Genomic DNA, 22,242 nt, shown 5'->3' on the forward strand with positions numbered 1-22,242 from the left:
TCAAATTGTGCATATTTAATTGGAGCTCTGACCTCAAGGCCCAAGTTGCTTACCTTCTGACATAAAATTTTGCTGAGAAAATAAAATGTTATGATGGTTCATCCTTATAGACCTAGAAAATAAATTGACAAAGTAATCTGAAGGCCATGCTCTGCTTCCATTGAACAGGTTTGAGTACATTCCTGAGAGCTTTTCTAGACCTGCCTATTTATATCCATCCCCTTCATTTAACCTTCCAGCAGCAGAGTCCAGCGGAGCACCATCAGTGCATTGGCTTGGGTCAGCCACTGCCCTGATAAACAAGATGAGCAGATGATACTGGAGTGCCTCTGTTAAATACAGACACTGCCACAGTTGGGGAGCCATGGACTGAGGCTCAAGACCTGAAGATGGATGCTCTACATGACAGCATGTTCCACTATCATCAGGGATGCCAGACCAGCCAAAACAAATGGAGAACTTGCCCAAATCCTGAATGAGTTTGCAAGACATTACCTATGTACCTGTGAATCTGTATCATATCAGTATAAATGCTGCTCGCAGAAATGCCAGGATCCAGGGATCACAAGCATCCAGGAACGCCCCTTAAAGTCATCTCAAAATCACATCCCAAACAATGGGCCAAATGCTCCTCTATTTCTGCTGGGGTCTAAGAGCACCAAGCAATTCCAGGCAGTATGGAGGCCAGGACTGAGGCTTGATGCACTGTGGGCTCCATGCATGTTGGGATAACATGGTCAAAGGCTGGAAGGACAGCTGTTCTCAGCAGCACTGCACCCTCACCACCATCTTCCCTCAAATCCATAGGATTTCCCAGCAGACGTTAACGCTGAGTTTGTTTCTCTGACTCACATCTGCTGTGCCCAGTCTGGGGAGCGGGCTTGGAGAGCACTGTCAGATCAGCCTTGTGAATAAGGCACTGAGCTAGGAGGCCAGGTTCAATTCTTGGCTCATCTACAGATTCCTCAGGTGCCTTTGAGTGAGTTCCCCTCTCCCCATGCGTACAATGGGGATACTGACCCTTTCCTACTGGGGGCTGTAAGGCATTCTCTCGTTACATTGATGTTGTGAGGCCCTCACATTATGAAGAGGGGCCCATCAGAGGCAGGACAGAAGCATATAGGGACTTTCAGGGGCCTGGCCTCCAGGAGATCCTGGGTAGTTTGTCAACTGCAGAATCCAGACGTCTCCCCTTTTCACCCCAGATAGAGCAGTGAGGTGTGGGGATGTGTGCAGCTTCCAACCACCTACACTGGAAGGTCGGGCCCAATATTTGGGTGTGAGGGTGGCAATCCAAACAGCTGTGAAGGGTGGTCCGAGGTGAAAGATAGGGACGAAGCAATTAACATGAGCAACCCTAGAACTGCAGCACACGATCTTTATCAACTGCAAGGGAGAGAGATTCCCCAGAGAGCAGCTGGGACCCACCCGATCTATATATTAAAGGTCAAACAGCTTCGGCCACTGATCCTTCCAGGGACTGACAACATGATCTCTCTTCCTCTGGTCTCCCTGAGTATGGCTGAAACTATTCCTAGTTCCTGGCTGCTCACAGAGACTGCTTCCGCACACCAAATGCATTAAGAAAAAGGCTGTTAATTGTTGTTTCTAGCTTCTTGTTAGAGATTTTTATCTTGCTACAGAATAAGGGTTTTCTTCTTTTTAAACATCCCAAGAATTTATTGGCAGAATCCCATGATGGGGGAAATATGCTATAAAACCCTCAAAGCTACTATGCAGGGGAAAGGCTCATCACTGAAATATGAGTATTAAAAGGTGAAATTCTTCAACAAACAGAGGGCCACCATCAGGTTTGCATGTGTTGTCAGAAGGATTTGAACCTGAGACCTTCAGCACCAACCTCTACAATATGAGCTACAACAGTAACTGTATTAGCCAGCAAAAATTGTAGGCTGTTATCCTGCAGTGGATCAGATCCCAGAGGAGAGACAGCCTTCTATGCTAGTGTGTTGCATATGCACCACTTAAGCACTATTTTGAGGCTCAAAGTAGAGCACAGGTTTTCTACCAGACCTCTGCAGAGGGCGAACTTTGCTCATAAAGAATAAGCTATTGGCCAGGATGGGCAGGGATTCAACCCCATGCTCTGAGCATCCCTAGCCTCTGTTTGACAGAAACTGGAAGTGGACGACAGGTAACTGCCTGTTCTGTTCATTCCCTCTGAGGCACCTGGCATTGGCCACTGTTGGAGGACAGGATACTGGGCTAGATGGACCATTGGCCTGACCCAGCATGGCCATTCTTATTTCTAAGAAGACACAGAAAAAAACAAAGGAGGAGCAGGACCAAATGCACTCCATGGCTGGAAAGTTACTCAGACAGGGTATAGTGGGGGAGCCCTGGATTGCCCAATGCACTATTTGAAATTTTCAGTGGACATTTAGTACATAACAAATCAGTGTCAGGATCTGCAAGGGCTTCAGGGAGAAGGAAGTGGCAATTGCATTAAAAGTTAAGGGGAAGGGATTTTAGTTTGGAGGCTGCAGACAGACCTGATGCAACTATAAAATATTAATAATAAGGACTTAGCATATCTACTTCAGAAGGAAGCTGGCAAGCTAAGCATTGCTCTTCTGTTACATTACTATAGGAAGAGAAACTACTTCTGTTTCCATCTGATGAAGTGGGTTTTCACCCACGAAAGCTCATGCTCCAAATCGTCTGTTAATCTATAAGGTGCCACAGGATTCTTTGCTGCTTTTACTTCTGTTTGGTTTTCCCAGTAATCCTATTAGAGGAGCCAGTTGGACTTTGAAGATAATTTGTTAGGCCAAAAAAAAAAAAAAAAAAAGAAGCACAGCAACAAATGCACATTTATGCAGGTACTGTGAAATATTGCATGCACCTGCGATAAGTATTTTCCCCTCTTAGGAGAAACATAATTCCATCTCTCTCCTGGGGACAATGGGACAGACGTTTTTAATGCTGCTCTGTGACCGGTACTAGTAAAAAAAAGTCCATTTTCCATGATAATGGTTCTCTAACGAAATATATTATGCATTTCAGATCCCAGTGATAGTAAGTTAAGTGAGAACATTCTGATAGGGAGGCACGGAGTCAGAGAGTGAAACAAACTTAAGGCGTCAATGAGAATGAGCTAAATTTTTAAAAAAGAAAACCACACGTTTACGTTACAAACTACAGGATGCTGAGACTTCACAGCAATTTTAGTGAATTAAATATGTGAAATCAGGGTAGCATCTTGACAGAGGAGCAGCAGATAGGACATTTATAAATAGCACCATATCAGACCCTGCTTGAGGTCTTCTGACCCAGATAGGTGCCCAGCAACAGGGCAAGCCTCAGCCTTGGCAGGCATCTGATGATCCAGAGAAGTGTTTCAAATGTAAAATTAGTCACTGAGATAAATTAAACACTCACACCCATTACATGCTGAGCTGACACGTGGGTTAGATGGACAAAGGCTTGCTTCCATGTTAGAAACATCAGAATGAAACATACATCTTGGAAAGAGCTCCAAACAGAGTCTGAAGCTCTTAAATGCAGCCCTTATTTAACAGCAACGCTCAGGAACCCCAACCAAGATTGATTCCCTTTGTGCTAGATGCTGTACAACAGACACATAGTAAGCACTGAAAAACTTAACCTGAAGAGACAAAACAGGTACAAGATGGGAGGGGAAACTGAGGCACAGAGATGAAGCAATTTGCTCAAGGTCATCCAGCAGGCTAATGGCAGAGCTGCAAATAAAATCTAGGTCTCCTGAATCCCCATGTGGTGCCCTGCCTCCACCCACATACCCAAGCAACAGGGTGGATTTGATTTAAATCACTAGTCAGGAAGACTCAGTTTCTACACAAAAGTGAATTCTTGTTGGTTGTTATAACCTTAATACATGTTCTTCACAACTCAGAGATGGACGAGACCCAGACTGGGTCTCTTTTACAGCCTGCTGCCATTATAAATTTTCCTTTCTAGTGAGAGAACGGTATGGTGGATCTCAAATCAATGAAGGCTACACTCAGAAAGACCTTAAGACTTCTGGAATATGCTGCTCAGTTTCACTTTTGTTTCTGCTGCCTGTCCCACCCTTCTCACATTTATCTCCAGACTTCTTCTCCTTGTCCAGATCTATTCCGCCCCCAACAACTATCTCTTCATCGAACTTTTTGAAACTCTGCATTTTTAGAGAGAGGCAAGGGACTGACTCTGTGCACACAAACTTGCAGAGGGACAATCGGGTTGAGGTCTGTTATTTCTCATCTCTATTAATTATTCATTTATTTTAAAAACATTTTTGCTGTTAACAAGCATGTTATCTCTGGAGACAAATCCACAGTCTGAGAACGGCAAAACTAAGCATTTCTGATGGTATCTTCTAGACTTAGCACTGAGTCCCATTGGGTAGATTGAAAGATTAACCTAAATAATCGATACAGAAGCCCCTAGAATTCCATAAGATTTGGTCCCTAATCCATGAACTATTGGAACTCATTTACAAAACTTATCTTAAGCATTATATGAATATATTGTCTCATACTATAGAATTAATAATCCCTATCCCATGAGGAGATCTTTGAGCTATAATATCTTAACTAAAACTACCTTTAGATATGCTTTTTAAGGGAAAAAACCTTTTATCAAAAAAATTCTATTTAAATAAAAAAATCCAATTTTTTTGATTGTTTAAAAAAAAAAATCACTGATTTTTATCCTCCCTGCCAAGCAGGGATCAAGTTCCAATTGTACGAGACACGTAGCACTGCAGTCCAGTCCCCCTGCCTCCAAAGACCTTGTAATCTTAGCATATGATTAGAACCAACGGGTAGATTCAATAAACAAATGGGGTTGGTGGAGACATCAAGAGAACAGTGAGATGATATTTCACTTAATAAAGCAGTAGTCTCACAGTTACTTCCCTTACAGGAATTCTGTGATTTGCAAACGCTTTTTGTACAGTCTTTTGTACACACAAAGCCCTAAGCAAGCGCTGTTATTGTTGTTCCCGTTTTCATGCAAACATCCTGTAGTAATAACAAATACAAGAGAAGAAACTATGTGCTGAATCCTGCTCTTTGCTCCTGGGATTCCCATCACTCCAAGAGTAAGGTACTACTCTACACTGTAACGCCAGTCTTCTGCATTCAAATATCAGGTGTCTGGCTCACCAAAATCACGAGATTTTAAAAAACTTCATGATTTTAAGTAGATGTCTTTTGGGGTCCTTGTCTTCTGTTTTTTTTTGAGCTTTCAGGGTTTGTGTGTTTAAGCTTCCCTCTGCAACTACGAGAACTAGACACTTGCTTATTTGTTATTAAACTCAAAGATGAGTCAACAGTGTAACACTGCTGTCAAAAGAAAAGCAAATATCATTTTGGGCTGTATTACAGGAGTGTTGTAAGCAAGACACAAGAAGTAATTCTTCCGCTCTACTTCGTGCTGATTAGGAGTCAACTGGAGTATTATACCCAGTTCTGGGCACCACATTTCAGGAAAAATGTAGACCAACTGGAGAAAGTCCAGAGAAGAGCAACAAAAATGATTAAAGGTCTTGAAAACATAACCTATGAGAGAAGACTGAAAAAACTGGGCTTGTTTAGTTTGGAGAAGAGAAGATTGAGTGGGAACACATTAAAAGGTTTCAAGGAGGAGGGAGAAAAATTATTCTCCTTAGCCTCTGACAATAGGGCAAGAAGCAATGGGCTTAAATTGCAGCAAAGGCGGTTTAGAATGCACATTAGGAAAACTGCCTAACTGTCAGGGTAGTTAAGCATTGGAATAAATTTCCCAAGGAGGTTGTGGAATCTCCATCATTACAGATTTTTAAGAGCCCATTAGATAAACACCTGCCAGGGATGGGTTAGATAATACTTAGTCCTGCCATGAGTGCAGAGGACAGGACTAGATGACCTATGGCTCTTCCAGTCCTATGATCCTATGAACAAGAGCTGGTAACAATGACAATTTCATAATTTCAGTCTTGTGCTCATGAAACCCCTGTGCTCCTTCAACATTGATAACTGCCTGCAGCAGCAAGATACTTGTCCTGAAAGTTGAGTTTGTAAAAGATTATCAAGTCCCATCTAGTTCTCTCTGTGATTCTGAATGGCTGGGAAATTGAGAGACTCAAGCACGGTTTGGCCCAACACTTCATATCCAAGTAATACCAACTTGATCATGCATATCACAAAGTCTTAATGAAAGAGACCTTTCTGGCCGCAGCACCATGCAGCTGTATAGCCAACTTGCTAATAATCTGCTATGATCTAGATCTATCCATGCAGTTTATCTCTGTAGTAATGAGCTCTACTGGGAAACAGCCTATTTATATTAAAAACAGAAATTCACACTAAGGGAAAGAAGTAAACTATTATTAGCCCCAGAGCTGACTGAAATCTGAGGGGCTCTCTATCTGCATTTCCCCCTGCAGCTATAGCTCTTTAATCTGTAGTAAATGAAACAATGCTGCAATATGATACCAACCCTGTGCCAAGTAGGCTAAGCATTATGCCTGAACCAGAGGAACGGTGGCCCATGATCTCAACACCTCACACTAGCAGGGTCAGTGAGTGCACATAGGGTAAACATGACAAACCGTTTGAGGCATCTTATATGTCTCTCTGTAGAAAGTTGCTCTTTTAGAAAAACAAGACAGGAGTTGGATTAAGGCGGGAGGGGAACCCATCACCCTTTTTATTTTATAAAGAGCGAGACAGAATCCAGATGCGAGATTTCACTTGATAACATCTTTCTACCTGAACTCTTTGTGATCTTGGTAAGTGAGCTGAAAAGTATGACCCAAAACAGAATGAGGTCTTGCAGAACATTTGCCAAATGCTCCGGTATCTGGACAAAAACAGACCAAAAAAGCAACTCTCTTATTAGTCTGGATGCCCTAAGGACCTAGATTTGGTGATTAAAGCTCTAATTTGGCTGTAAAATGCCAATATATAGCTAGCATGCTATTTCCTGAATCTTCTCATTACTTTATAGTAGTATGAAAATAGTCCATTTTGACCTATGGAGCCTTGTGCCTTAACTAGCTAGAGGCTTTGTACTTAAAATTAGGGAACATTATATATAAATGCATATAATTTAACAAACATACACATTTTATATGAAACAATTTTTAAATGTATTGGTGTGAAATGCACCCATCTAGGGAGAGCTAGCAAAAGGACTATGCAGCACTTATGCCCTCAAAATAGAAGAATACATATTAAATCAATATTGATGAATATCTATTATAAAGGGGGCTCATTTCCAACTGCACCACACATATGCAGTTCCCATTGATTTCAGTATGTATGTATGTATGTACGTACCTGAGAGGAGGATTCGCCCCATGAAACATAAGTCAGAGGAACTTTGCCACACCTTGGTCGAACTGAAGCTCAGTGGGCGTTTTGCCCTTGAGCTGGTCTAGCCTACACTGTATTTTGCAGTATCCCAGTCCTGTAACATTTAAGATGGGCCATGGGAAAAGCTACAAATATCAGTCAGGCTGCTCAAGAGGGTAATTTAATTAAACGGAACTTAAATGTTCATTTTTATCAATACACAAAGCTCCTGTCTGACACACACAACGAAAACACACAAAGCCAAAAATATTTAGAGTAGGCTTAACATGAGACAGAGAACCAGCATCCAATTGGCAGATATGGAAAGTTTATGCTATTCTTAATCTGAGTGTGTTGACTTAATATCTCATGTGTATTATGTTTATGATAGGAAAATAGCACAGCAGAAAATGTGTGATCACAGCAAAATCTTTAACTCCCTGTAATACCGGGTAGAAAATACAGTCTAGGATTCTCTCAGTTGCTGCTGACATAACACCAGGGGATTCAGAGAAAAGTTCACCTGAGAATAGAGTCTAAGAGTCTATAATTTTAAAACCCAGAAATGGCTTCTAATTATAGCGGGTGAAGAAAGAGTTGTGGAACAGTCAAACCTAAATATTTTGTCTTATTTCGTAAGTGCTAGGAAGCTCTGTTCATGTCTTAGGCTATGTCTATACTACCGCGGTAAGTCAACCTAAGTTATGCTACTCCAGCTACGTGAACAACATAGCTGGAGTCAACGCAGTTTAGGTCGACTTACTGTGGTATCTACACTGCACTGGGTCAACAGGAGACACTCTCCCATCGACTTAGCTTACTCTTCTCATTCTCGGTGCAGTACTGGAGTCGACCGGAAAGCATTCTCATTGATTTAGCGGGTATCCACCAGACCCACTAAATTAATCCCGGATGCATCAATTGCAGCAGCGTCGATCCCGCAGTAGTGTAGACATAGCCTTAGAGACATCACATTGCCAGGTGCTCCGAAAGGTACATGTCTAAATTGGGCTCCCCTCATTCCAGGGCTTCAAAAACCCAACTGTCACATGTCAGATAGGTAATCAGTGATGTTGGGGGGGCCTTAAAGGGGCCTGGTTTTCAGAGAGTGGGTGATCAGCACTTCCTGAAAAATCAGGCTCCTCTGTGGTGTCTCAATCTGGACAAAGAACTTAGGAGTCCCAGGTCCCCATCAGCCGACAACAACCTCCAAGTAAATTCTGTGCATCTAAATGCACAGAAAATGCGATTCCCCACCCAAAATCCTAGGTGTCACCAGGGTACTGTTCTTGTTTTAACAGCACCAGATAGCAGAGGAATTATACAGATTCACAGATAAGGCCAGCATGGATCTTCTAACCTGGTCTCCTGCATAATACAGGCCATATGTCTACCCTGAATTAATTTCTGTTCACACTAAGGATGCTTTAGATTCGAAAAATATCCAAAGATGGAGAATCTGCCAGAGCCGGTAAATTGTTCCAATGTTTAATTACTCTCACTTAAAAACGTGCACCTTATTTCTAGTCTGAATTTCTCTAGCTTCAACTTCCAGCCATTGGATCGTGTTATACATTTGTCTGCTACATTGAAGAGCCATTTATTATAGAATTTGTGTTCTCCATGTTTTACTTAGAAACTGATCAAGTCACCCCTTAATCTCCTCTTGGTTAAAATAACCAGATTGAGTTTCTTGAGTCTATCACTCTATGGCATGATTCCCAATCCTTTAATCATTCTTGGGGCTCTTCTCTGAATCCTCTCCAATTTATCAACATCTTTCTTGAATTGTGGACACTAGAACGGGACACACTATTCCAGCAGTGGTTCAACCAGAGCCAAATATAGAGTTAATATAACCTCCATGCTCGTATCTGAGATTCCTCCATTTATACATCCAAAGATCACATTAGCCATTGTGGCCACATCTTCACATTGGGAGCTCATGCTCAGCTGATTACTCACCATAACCCCAAGTCCTTTTCAGAGTTACTGTTTCCTAAACAGTGGAGGAGAGATTAATATCTATGGGCCCATGCTGCTCCTGACCTCTCCCAAAGACAGTTAGCAGCAGCATCTATCCAATTACATGAAGCTAGCCATTATGCGGATTTCATCTCCTATCCAAAAACAACACCGTTTGCAATGCTCTCACTACCTTAATTTTATATATCATTGACAAGCCAGTAGAGGTACAAGTTTTGCTTAAACCACATGCCTGGCCAGAAGACTACAGCCTTTCCTTTTTGATGTGGGTCTTCCCAGAAAGACACAGGCTTTTGTAATCTCCATTCTGCACATAAAGATATACTCTACAAGGGAGCACATCAGGATACCATTCCAAAATATCAGCTGGCACAGAATGTGACCGACAGCTTGTTAAGCAGTGCTTGTCACAGTGGGTGACATTCAGCCCACGCGGAAGACAAGCAGAGTGGCGGAAGTGCACAGGCCCCTTTACACAGCAGTGATTTAATTCTATAATACACTTGGATTGCCACACAACATGGCTAAGTTTTCAAGTTATTCTTCAATACCCCAAGATAATAAGAACAACAAGTGGCAAGGCATACAGCACACACCCAGAAATGGCAGCTGAACTTTTAACAACTGATCAAAATTCATGTTTAGCACTAACCTACTTTGTTATTCTGAAAGGCCTAGAATTAGGAGCTATCATGATCTGCATTAAAAGTTTAAGTGTTTGAGTAGGTCCAAATTTCTTTCAAAGATTGGAACGTGACAGGAGCCCTTTCTGAGAAACAGGTCATAAAAACCAAAATAGGCCAGCAACATGATTTGAGAGCCCACCTTTCTATTAATTAATTACAAATGCAAAAAGCTCCCTTTTCTTTCACTGAAAAACCCATGCCGCACATTCCAGTTCTATTTTGCATATATTATTTGGTATAAATTATGGAGGTTTCAATTTAATCTTTATACTTCTAACTAATTCTAACACTCCCCTCAGCAAACCTGGACTCTGAACAAGGCACAAGAGCGGAAGAAGCCCATAGATTACTACCCCTCTCCTGTGCTTGGTTTAGGAGAAACTAAGGGCTTGGCTACACTGGAGAGTTGCAGTGCTGGTGAAGGGGTTACAGCGCTGCAACTCACTCTGTGTACACACTTACAAAGCCCAGCCAGCGGTGGGCAAATTAGGACATGTTCCAGCGCGGCTTGTCACCTGGCTGACTGGGATTTGTAGCGATTTCCAGCGCTCGTTGGATGCCAGTCGCTGAGTCATCGGTGTGGACACCAAAAGCATGTTATTGCCTCCAGGTTTGGAGGTATCCCGCTTAAATAACCTTTTCGGAGACCACTCGCTCATCCTTTCACACTCCACTGTGCCTGGGCTCAGGTGAACCACCTTTATGTGCCCGGGAGTTTTAAAATCTCCTTCTGTTTTCTCAGCAGGCGTGGAGTCAATCATCACTGACCATCCCTCCACGCCCCAAACGAGCCCCAGCATGGAGCAATTGGCGAGCTGCAGGACATTCAGTGTTTGGGTGAGGAAGCTGTGCTGTTACACTGCGCTCCAGCACGTAAAATTACGATATCTATGGACAGATATCAAAGTCCTTGCTGGAAGGGGCCATGAACGGGACGCGCTGCAGTGCGTTAATATAGAGCTGTGGAGTGCTATTGCAAAGCCCGTGAGGGAATGAAGCGTCAGGTGCTGGCCCCACGACCTGCGTTTTTACAACGAGCTGGATAGAAACTTAGGGGTGACCACATGCAAATCGAGGACCACTGTTCAGAGCCAGGAGAGGAGTGTGGGTTGGTGTGTTGTGGAACCAGAGTCTGAGGTACTGGGTGCGGTGCGCCACGCTACCCAGGATACCAGGAGGCATGCAGCAGGCAGCTCTTCTCAGCCGGGAGTAGCCAGTTGCGCGCTGGAACTTGTTGTGAAGAAGCCGCAGAGTGAGCGTAGATCCTAGGTAGCAGCTTTTAAAATGTGTTGGGGGGGGGGGAGTAATGGCTGCCGTATCCATGCATGTGTGATGTGTGTGTTGCCATTGATTTGGTCCTATTCACATCCCGGTTAATCAGCTCTCTCTGTTATCTCTGCAAAGTTTGCCAGCGCTATTCTTATGGCTGTGCTTGCGCCAGTTTATAGGGAGAGCTACCGTGGTCTGTTCCAGTCAGGCTTAACGCGTTCGCCGCCATTGTGCTGCGAGAGGTGGGGACATTGCTGCACACAGGCAGTGTCATAGGGACCAGGGCGATCTCACATTGCTGGAGAAGACCCTTCCGCTCTTCCAGGTGAGGCAGCAGGGATATATTCTGGAAGGATTAAATCCTGTTGGAAAATGTAGGATATTGATCAGTTGTCTTTCCACCCTGCTTTCTGCTTTCCTCAAAAGCACAAAAACCCGACTGTGCCCCATCAACTGTCGTACATACATTTCAATTTACTCCAGGGATAGTCGCTTAGCAGAGAACCATTTGATTTCATTAGTGAGATCTCCATAGACTCACCTGTCCTGTCTGTTGTTGTCTTCTCTTGCTCTGTTTAGTTATGTTGGAATGATTGCTACCGTTGTCGGTCTACACTCTCCTCTATATCTGATTATAACAATGCGCTCTTTAATTAACTTTTGTTTCCTTTTTATAAGGTTCGAATACATGGCTCTAATCACTAAAGAGAAGGCCTCCGAATCTTTTGAGTGAGGAGGATAAGTTAGAAGAACCATAAGAGGAGTTGTTGATAGTAGTTTGTATTTAGTTATGCAGAGACCAGTAAGAGAGCACAGGTCTTGTAAGTCAAAACGCACCTTGGAGGCAGATACAGGTACGCCAGGAAAGAAGAATTGTGGCTTACAGGTGAATATAATAGAATTTCAGAGAGAAATACGAATATACAGTTATTATCGCCTCCTGGCATTATGCTAACAGACTGTATGTCCTTCGTTGGGTGGTATACGCGTGCTAGCCACTCCTTCCTTCACGAGCTCGTCTCCTCTTTTTGCTTCTTCAGTGTTTCTCATATATCCCCTTCCCAGGCTCTGTTTCCTAACCCCACTGCCGCCACACCTTTATTCTTACAACTACAGCCCTGAGGTAACTATCGGCCCTTACCCTTGTACTTCAACTTCCTTATCTACTAGTGCAGCATTAGTATTCCTGAAGTGTGGGAGCAGGCATTGTCATGAGCACTTCGTCTGTGTGTGTGGTTCATTCTGACTGTAGTCATCACTGTCCTACCCCCCTTTTTATTCTCTCTCCCCCCAACCTTTTATTGTACTGACTTTTAATACTTCGATCTTCTTTAGGTTTTAAATACCGGTTTTTTATTATGCAGAAGAGTACTATACGTGTACTCAGGGAAAATGTCTGCATTCTGAATGAGCGTGCTATATGTGTGTAATTCTGTTGGCTTTCAGCCTCTAATTGCTTCCCAAGGAATCCCTTAATCCTTTGCGCCCTTGCTGGGCCTCTCTGTAGCCCTGCTCTCTGACTGTGGCAAATTTCATGCTTCTCCTCATGGCGTTGTCTGTGGTTATTTCTGTTCTCTGATATGTGTCTCACCCTTCCCTGTCTCCTAGATTATGGAGAGTACTCAGCACTGCGGATATAACTCACAGGGATGCTTGCTTTCCCTTCTCAAGTTAGCCTTCCAATAGAACTCCTCTCTTCGCCTCCTTTTGTAAACGGCTTTCCGAGCACTCCTCCACAGTTTCATTCTTTTTGCCCTGCTATTGTCTCTGTCAAGATTTCCTTTTTTTTCTATGACCACGCATAGGGGTAGCGGGCGTTCCGGATCATGGCATTTCGAGCTCCCTACTGTGAATCTTTCAGTCTTTGTGGGGAAAAGCCTCGCCTGCAGCTTCTAAAGGCCCTTTCAAGATGCGTTTCATGCACCTTTCCCAGGCCCATGCCTGTCTTATAATTTCAGTGTGAATACGCCCACAGTTGTATCCACACGCGCTGTGTTAACCCTAGAGTATTATATACCCCTCTCCATTATTGTATCGGATGTTCTCTGTTGTGTGTGTGTGTGCCAGAATTAATATTGGCCTTTACCCATCTATGTCCCCCCACAGTTATGGGGAACCATTTTGTGCAAGCCTCCAGAATGGTCCTTTGCCCGTTCCTCAGAGTCACGGTTCTTCTTAGCTAGATGCTGAGTTTAGGGCTCTGTCAAACTTTCCTCAACATCTCATTTCCATACCGGTCGACTTTCCCTTCTTTCCTGATGGTTCGTGAGGGTCGTTCTTTTTGGAGAAATAGCTTTTGGAGGTTTCTTCTCCAGACTGCTAATATCCATCTTGCTTTCTCCCCGAGTTTATGGGCATTCTCTCCTCGTGTTCCTTGGCCGTCTTGCTAGGTTTGGGGGATCAAGTTTCTGCAATACAGTCCGTAGTGGCTTTTTCTTACCGAATCAAAGTCTCAGCACTGCTTGTCTACCCGACTTGCTCAGGTACGATTTATCCCTACCACTTAGTGTGTTTCCTGATCTAAGTGCGGCACCACGTGCCTGAGCACGTTCCTGTGTTTATCTCTCAATTTCAATTAGTTCAATTGCGGAGTGTTGAATCTTATTTTTTTTTGTTTCTTCTTATTTATCGTCGTTCGATCTTCACTGTCACTTTTGTAGATAAGAAATTAGCTCAGACTGCCCACGTTCGATGTGGCTGGCTATCATTTTATCGCTATTTTCAGCGTCTCGGCTCTATTTCTAATCAAACGCGTGCAGACTCACAATGGCACGAAATGCGTGGGAGTCGAGTGCACCCACGGGATTTTGTTGTATCTAGATGCGGAATTATTCCCAGTTCCGTCCCTTCTTCCCACAACCCAGCGCCTAATGTAATGGGAACTGAGGTGCTCTGTGGGTGATTTGCTCCACTAATGCAACACTCCTCACAGCGTGTCAACTGCTTGCTTGTGGCCACACCGCAGCGTCGGGTAGGGTGAGTTCACATTGCTCTCTTATGCTCCTCCGCGCTGCACATTTCAAGGTGTAGCCAATTATAGTCTCTTGTTCCGCCGTCACAAGTCACTTGTTCTCTGTGTTTGGTCCCGATCAGCATCCGTGGTCAGCGACTATCTGTCTCCATTTTCTCCCTCTCATGATCACTCAGTTTTAGTGCTACAACTGCCCGAGTATTTCAATTAGTCCTTTATCCGATCGTTATCAAACAGTATTTAATTACAATCGTTGTTTTTTAGCGTTTTGTGTTTTGTCCCGTGGGATCACGAACGTTTGTTTGTCCTTGGTCCACAAGCTACCATCTTTTCAGGGCGTTGCGTTTGCACTTTGGGTTTGCGCTGTTCCTCCGCCTTACTCCTATAGAATTCCCACTTGCCGGGTGTGAGCAATCGAGTGCCTGATGGCGTCAGATAGCTTTGACCCCGGTGTTGTGCTCGGGTACAGCCTTGCACCCCTCCCCTTTGTGAAGCGAGACCAACCCATCTTGGGCGCCTTTTTTCCTCGGAGTGATTGAGTCAATCGCTAGTAGCAAGCCATCATGTCCCTGATATCACAGACTGGGTATCTTGATCGTTTAAAGTCACGATCGCGAGAGTTTCTTCTGCCAGCAGCATTCGAATACACAGTAGGTGACATTTTACCTAGTACCTAGGACTATTAATTAATTTTTTTTCTCATTTTTCCACGTTGCGTGTTGGGGGGGGAATTGAGATGACGAGCTGTTCCGGTCACGCAGACACCGTGTATTAAGTACGACTATTGTGTGTGTTGAATTCAAGATGGTTCAGGCACTGCTGTTGAGTACTGGTAGTTAGTCCTCATTCCCCTCCCTCCCTCCCTATTTGAGCATCCTGTGTTTGAGTTCTCTTCTTTTCGCTTTCGTTTGTTACGCACGCTGGTATCTGAGTTATTTTTCAACGCCTTATTTCCCTGTTCTTTACGGTTTCTGTATAATAAACCTATCTTTGTCAACCTCAGCTGTGTGTTCGTTAGTTTCATGCCGAGCCTTACTTTTGCATCTGATTGCATCCAGCCATCCAGTGTGATACAGAGACTGACCACGTGCATAGTCTGCTAATGTCTTCCTGTTGTCGGCGGCTTTTTGTCCGTTTACGGCCATCCGATCCGAGTTCGGATTGCGGACCAGAGCGGTCAGTGGTGCACTGTGGGATACCTCTAGGAGGCCAATAATGTTGATTTCCGTCCACACGAACCCTAATCCGAGTTATCACTTTCGAATTTAGCGCTACTCTCGTCTGGGAGGAGTTCCGAAATCGATTTAAGGAGCCGTTTAACTCGATATTAATGACGTCGTGTGAACGGGTACAGCGTTAAATCGGTATATCGGCCATTAAACCGATTTAAAGTCGCAGTGTAGACCTGGCCTCAGTTCTGCAGGTGTCTTCAAACCGTAGAATAGATGACTTATTTGCTCCACTAAATTACCTTCTTTCAGGGGACATTTGCTTCTGGGAAAAGGTGTGGTCAAAAGATTTATCATGGTCTCAGCCCTGCAAACATGTAAGCTACAGGACCACCCATGTGATTAGAGTTGAGGGAATAACTGATTTTTTGGTTTAGTGGCCAAAAGGAAAAATCTTTTTTAAAAAATTGTTCATTTCTCACCAAAACCATAAAAAAAAACCTAGGGAAGGAAGTGTTTTTGTTCAGACTTCTGCTAGATGAATATAAACATCTTGTAAAAACATGATTCTGAGAGTTTTGGATTTGCATGCACCATCAGTGTAATGACCCCCAGCACGAGTTATCTACTTGATTTGAAACCAACAAATTCCATACTAAACCTCAGGCTTCTACCACTTGTACTAAAGGAGTAACTCCATTAGCTGGCAACAGTAGTAGGTTTTATTTTCCACATGGTTCATCCGCTAAAGAGGTATATAACACAGTGTGCGAGCACGCTGCATCCTTTTAACTGCCAATTTACATTGCAACATAGCACATCCCAATACACATGCCAGGACAGTGCTGGTTTTCACCTCTACCCTAGCCAAACAAAGGGAGCAGACATAAGCCTCAGGCAACCACCTGTACAGATTATTCCTGTCAAATGCACAATTTAACCGCAGCAGAACATTAAAGTTCACTGGGCAGGGAGGCACATGCTAAAATACACATTAAGCCTGGCTGCAGAATACCAATCTCTGGTTCAATGCATCCAGGACCAGAAGAGTTTGACCCCCCTCTACGTTTGTTTAGCAACAGTTTCACCCTGCAGTTCCCCTCCTGCCTGTGGGCTTTCAGGCGGATCAGTGGCCTAAAACCAAGGTTTGGCTCATGGTTTTGATTTAATGTTTGTATAAACAAAAAGTAAAACACTGTCAGCCAAATCTTGAAGAATTCATGAGATCCTGTAAGAGGGTCACAAACAGACTGTTACAAATAAACCCCAAAAGTGAGATTCCAAATACAGACTCAACGGGAGCTCTGCCTGGCCTAGCCAATCACAGAAACTGTCATACAAGATGTGATGTATGGAGTATTTATTTTTATGGGCCTTTCAAGAAGAGATTTATACTCCTGGCACTTATGTATCAACAGTCAAAGATGGAGAGCTGCTAATTCAAAGATCAGGCCCTGCAGGCCTGCCAGTTCAGTTCAAAGACCTTATTTTCCAATCTCAAAAGAAAGATACAGCACAGTATAAGCTCCTTCCTTTATGGGAATCATCATGTTCCTATTATGCCTCTGGCGTTTCGCACAGTGACAAAGCTCCTCTACTCCTGTTTCTGGCAAGTCTTTCAATGGTTCCCCAGCTGTGCCCCAGGTTTTTCAATTCGGCTTCCACAGCTCTTCACCAGGTTGTTTTCGGGCAGCCTCATTTTTGCTTGCCTTTAGGTGTCCATCTTATTGCTACTCTGGTGATGGAATCAATTTCCATCCAAAGCACACGATCAATCCAACTCCAACACCTCCTGGCAATGATAGTGCTCAGATCGTCCTAATATTGGAATTCACCTTAAACCTGGTGCTTTTCCATTTAGGAGGAGGAGTGGGAACCCAGAGGGACAAAGGCTTCACACTTTGGGCCAAAGCTATAAAAGGGGGCCAGTCATGAGAAATCCTCTAATTACCACCTGAGCTGTATCAGGGGAAAAGCTTAGGCCCAGACTAGGAAGGAGTCTAGTCTGTGAAAGAAGCTTACTGGAACATCTGAGGGTGAGATTTACCTGTATTCAGTTTCTTAAATATATTAGGCTTAGACTTGCGTGTGTTTTCTTTTATTTTGCTTGGTAACTTACTTTGTTCTGTCTGTTATTACTTGGAACCACTTGAATCCTACTTTTTATCCTTAATAAAATCACTTTTGTTTATTGATAAACCCAGAATAAGTGATTAATACCTGGGGGAGCAAACAGCTGTGCATCTCTCCTTACCAGGTTATAGAGGCAGACAGTTTATGAGTTTACCCTGTATTAAGCCTTATATAGAGCTAAACCAGATTTATTGAGGTTTGGATTCCCTTGGGAGCGAGAGATGGGTTGTCCTGCTGAAAGTTTTTGGTAAAGTCTGCGCTTTGGGCCGTTGTGCGTTCAGACCCTGCCGGTCTGTGTTGCAGCGGACTCTGGCTCAACAATACAGGTGTTCTGGAGTCGAGCTAGCAGGAAAAACCAGCTCAGAGTAGTTTCAGCACGTCAGGTGAACAGTCCCAAGGGGGCCTCTCTTTGACCGAACCCATCACACATATTACTACATGCAGTTCTCACTTCAGACAAAACTATAGTAGGAATTAGTCTGAGGAAGATCGCAGTATGAACACCCTAAGCAGTTTTCTAAATACTCCCTCAGGAAAACCCCTCCCAGAAAGAATGACCCAAGATTGCCCACAAGCCTAGCTATTTTATAGTACATGCTACTAATTTGAGACAGGGGACGCCAAAAACCGCGTTCGTAAAGCCTTACCTAAAAGGCATTGATGAGAGAGCAGCCAAACATGTAGTCAGAAAAACAAAGTTTTAGGGCCCATCCAGCATTGGCTCCCAGTCCCCTCTCTCTGCTTCTGCCTCAGCTCTCTTTTTCCTGTTTATACAGCCCAGCCCCAAGGATGAGTAGGGTGCCTCTTGACTGCGCCACAGGCTGTTTATCTGTAGCTCCAGATGTTCCTTAAAGGGTAGTACATCATTCCTTCCTCCCCGCCCACCCTACCCCAGCCCCTGCCCCCAAAGCCCAGCCAGACTGTGCATTCTTTCCTGCAGAAAAAAAAAGTATTTGGTTGTCAATTACTGAGATAATCAGGAACATGGAAGCTGATGGCACGGTTGGGCTCTGGTTAGGTAGCACATGTTATTCTCCAGAAAGAGAACTTGAAGCCATTCATGAGCGTGCAAAGATGGGCTTGGATTCTTAATTTTTCCTCTCCCTTGTGCTAACATCCCTTTCAGAAACTTGGCTGGTGCCAAAGAGCTGCCCCAACAAGGAATAAATACATTTAGTTTTGATTAAAAAAAAATTTATATATATATATATATATATATATATATATATATATATTATATATATATATATATCATATATATATATATATATATATAACCATTAGCTTTAGCAAAAGGCGGAGTTATTTGATCCTGCACAAGATTGTACTGAGTACACATGATTGGGCTCAGCAGAAGTTCAGTGACCCTAGAAATGTGTCTGGAAATGTGATCATGACTGATTAGATAAGAATATGCACATATTTCAAAGGAATTCTATTCCATAGTGAACTCCTGTCACAACTGGGCTGAGCACTGTCAATTTTCCCAGACTAATTGCTCTTCTGGAAAAGGACATAAAGCCAAGCATTGGATCAGAGGTATACAGTTTCTCAGTTACAAAAAATCAATGGAGATCCTCTTTTGAAATTATGCTCAAGAGTTCTCCTTTGTCCAATATCTCCCAATGCAGCAAAATTTCACTTATTACAGCCATAGAAATGATTTCCGTTAGATTAGTGCAAATCCTACTGGAACATGCAAGCAGATTGACCATTCCATTTTCTGAAAAGAATATGATGAGAAGGCCAGAGACAAATGGTCCACGGCATTTGGAAGAATTAAAGTTCTTGGCTGGCAGGCAACCTATCTGGTTGGGGTCTGACAATGCTGAGGCCTATGGACAGGTTTTCATATCATTACAATCCAACAGCTGGCTACTTTGTGATAGGGTGCTACCCCTTTATGAGTAGGCGGGCCTGGTAAGTCATCAGAAGGAGTATAGGTAGTCCTCGACTTTACGACATTCGACTTACAACAAATGGCACTTATGACACTTCTGAATTGACACCCTGATTCAACGTATGACAAATTGGTTTCGACTTTACAATGCTCAGTTCCACAGTGGAGTGGATTGAGGTTCAGAGTTACAATGTTTCAATTTACAATGCAATTTTCAGGAACCAATTGTGTCATAAGCCCAAGGACTGCCTGTACGTAGTGATGACAGAAAGAAGCCAGGAACCCCATTTGGAGCTATGGTGCATTCTTGTGGCTAATAAATTGGGATTTGGCCTTTAACCCCTGGACTCTTTGCATTTCCTGAGCTCCGAGATCCAGCTGATCCTGTGTCACATAGTTGCCATGGCCTAAATGTTCAAACATGGCCAGTGAGTTGGGGTAATAACCAATTATAATCTCTGGATTTTATATAAACCTTTTTCTTAGCAGATCCAAAAGCACATTATAAATAAGGCAAGCATCATTACCCCCATTTTTCTGGTGGGGAAACTGAGGTAAAGAAAGGAAAATTGATTTACCCAGCAGATCAGTGGACAAGCTGGGAATACAATGCAGGTCTTCTAAGTCCCAGTCTAATGCTCCATCCATCTGGCCATACTACCTCACAACTTGAAACACTTGAAGGGAAGCCCAATTTACAGAATGTACTAAAACTCAGACTTCTTTTAAGTGCTCACTTGGGCTCCCACAACCTCTAGTGACTTCTGCAAATGTAGGCCTGTGAGTTTTTAGCTTTATAAAAAGAGAAGTGATCTAATCAGCTGGATCACACTGATGTGCCAAGTAATTATCACGGTAGCATGTCATTAACAACCTCAACCTCCAGCAAAAAACTCTTCAACACCCACTACCAGAACAGCCAGCTAGAAAAAAAAATAAAAGAAAAAGGCCAATTACTTTTCACAGGAAATTTGGGCTGGGGGAGAGGTGCTGAAATTTCCCATTAACATTTTTCAATTAAAGATAAATTGGAAAAAAATTGTTTCTGAATACCATTTTCTGTGTAACAAATAAACCCAATTGCTTTCAGTTTAGAAAAAAAATGAAACCCAAGTTTTAAACCAAAACCTGAAAACGTTTACCAACCAAATTTAGTTTGTTTTTTACCATTAAAAACCAACACCAAGGCTTTCATTTCTGATGAAAACCCAAAATTACTTTTCACCAAAACCATTTCTATTGGCAATCTCAGCAGAAAGACAACAGATCGACTGAAAGGAACACAGAGGCTGAACTTGCCTAAAGATGGTTTCTCTAGGTACACTGGACCCAGAGAAACCTTGCACAGTCACTTCTGATCTCATGCTGTACCTCTTTGTGGATGAAGAGAGCATCCGTCTCCAGAGAGGACTCTGGCACCTTTCATCAGCAAATTATTTTAATGGATGAATGAGAGATTTTACATCAGAGTCTTTGCTGTCTTATTCTATCTGGTGTGGAAGATGGTCTGTGTGTTCCCAGTAAAGTTTTACCTACTAACTGTCCCCCAACACACACACAAAATGGTAAGAACAGTCCTACCTGAGCAAGAACTTGAGCTGTTGAGGCCAGTTGGAGCTGGATTGATCAGTTCTACCCAGCACAACAGTGAAGCTCCAAATTGTAAACTTGCTAATTAAAGTTTTAGACAAGGCAATCTCAGCTGCCAAGTTCTGAACTTCCAAATAAAGTCTCTCTCAAGGCCCTCATGTTTCAGTCACCTCACTAGACCACTGAGCAGATACTTGGCAAGAGCTGAAAGATGTGGTGGATTCTCTGTCAGCTGGACTCTTCAAATCAAGATTGTATGTCTTGTTAAAAAAAAAATCACAGAATAGGGTTGGAAGGGACCGCAGGAGATCTAGTCCAACCCACTGCTCAAAGCAGGACCAATCCCCAAATGGCCCCCTTAAGGGCTGAACTCACAATCCTGGGTTTAGCAGGCCAATGCTCAAACCACTGAGCTATCCCTCCCCCCAAATTGGAGACATACCTATCTTCTAGAACTGGAAGGGACCTTGAAAGATCATTGAGTCCAGCCCCCTGCCTTCACTAGGCAGGACCAAGTACTGATTTTTGTCTCAGATCCCTAAGTGGCCCCCTTAAGGATTGAACTCACAACCCTGGGTTGAGCAAGCCAATGCTTAAACCACTGAGCTATCCCTCCTCCCCATACAATGCCAATGTGGACCAACTTCAGGAGGGAAAAAAAAAATATGACCTCGCCCAACTGGTGTCACTCATATCCTGGGACCAACACGGCTACAACATGGTAAAAAATACACTTAACCAGAATTGATGGGCCCGATGCAGGACCTTTTTGTGCAATTCCCTAGCCTTAGTTATGCAGGTGATCAGACTATATGATCATTAGGGTTCCTTCTGGCCTTAACAACGAATCCCTGTTAAATGCCTCACTGAAAAAAAAAAAACACAAGATGAAGGAACTTAACTGTGAGCTTTGATGTGCAGACTTGAAACACACCTATTAGGAGCCAATCTGCATTCTTAAATGGGCATCTGAATTGCTTCTTAGATAACACATGCAGCACATTTCTAGTTAAAACAAACACTAGTTCCCAGTGACAAGCTGTGGCACTCTGTACCTCAAAACAGCATCATGGAACCCCCATATTCAACAATGTCATATAATTATGATATACTCTATACAAAGTATGCCTTGTGAGCTATTATTTTAAAAGTCTTGATCTGTTGAACATTAATATTTGGTTAAAGTGTATGTGCTATCATCACATGGGAAGTTATG

The 22,242-nt window shown here is 43.2% G+C and overlaps 1 protein-coding gene across 2 annotated transcripts in view; it reads right to left on the bottom strand.

Moving 5' to 3' along the window:
• The window catches only part of LOC116819218 (leucine-rich repeat and fibronectin type III domain-containing protein 1-like protein), a 207,251-nt gene that overhangs the window by 180,738 nt on the left and 4,271 nt on the right, over window positions 1-22,242 (bottom strand). Inside the window, exon 1 of one of the 2 annotated variants that reach the window (XM_032770767.2) lies at window positions 21,018-21,282. The exons of the other annotated variant lie outside the window; for it this stretch is intronic. The gene's annotated coding sequence lies outside the window, so the exon portion shown is untranslated. Of the gene's footprint in view, window positions 1-21,017; window positions 21,283-22,242 lie in introns of those variants that run through there. 2 annotated transcript variants of the gene reach the window in all.

The sequence above is a fragment of the Chelonoidis abingdonii genome, chromosome 11 (assembly GCF_003597395.2).
Source record: "Chelonoidis abingdonii isolate Lonesome George chromosome 11, CheloAbing_2.0, whole genome shotgun sequence".
In the NCBI taxonomy this organism is placed as follows: domain Eukaryota; kingdom Metazoa; phylum Chordata; order Testudines; family Testudinidae; genus Chelonoidis; species Chelonoidis abingdonii.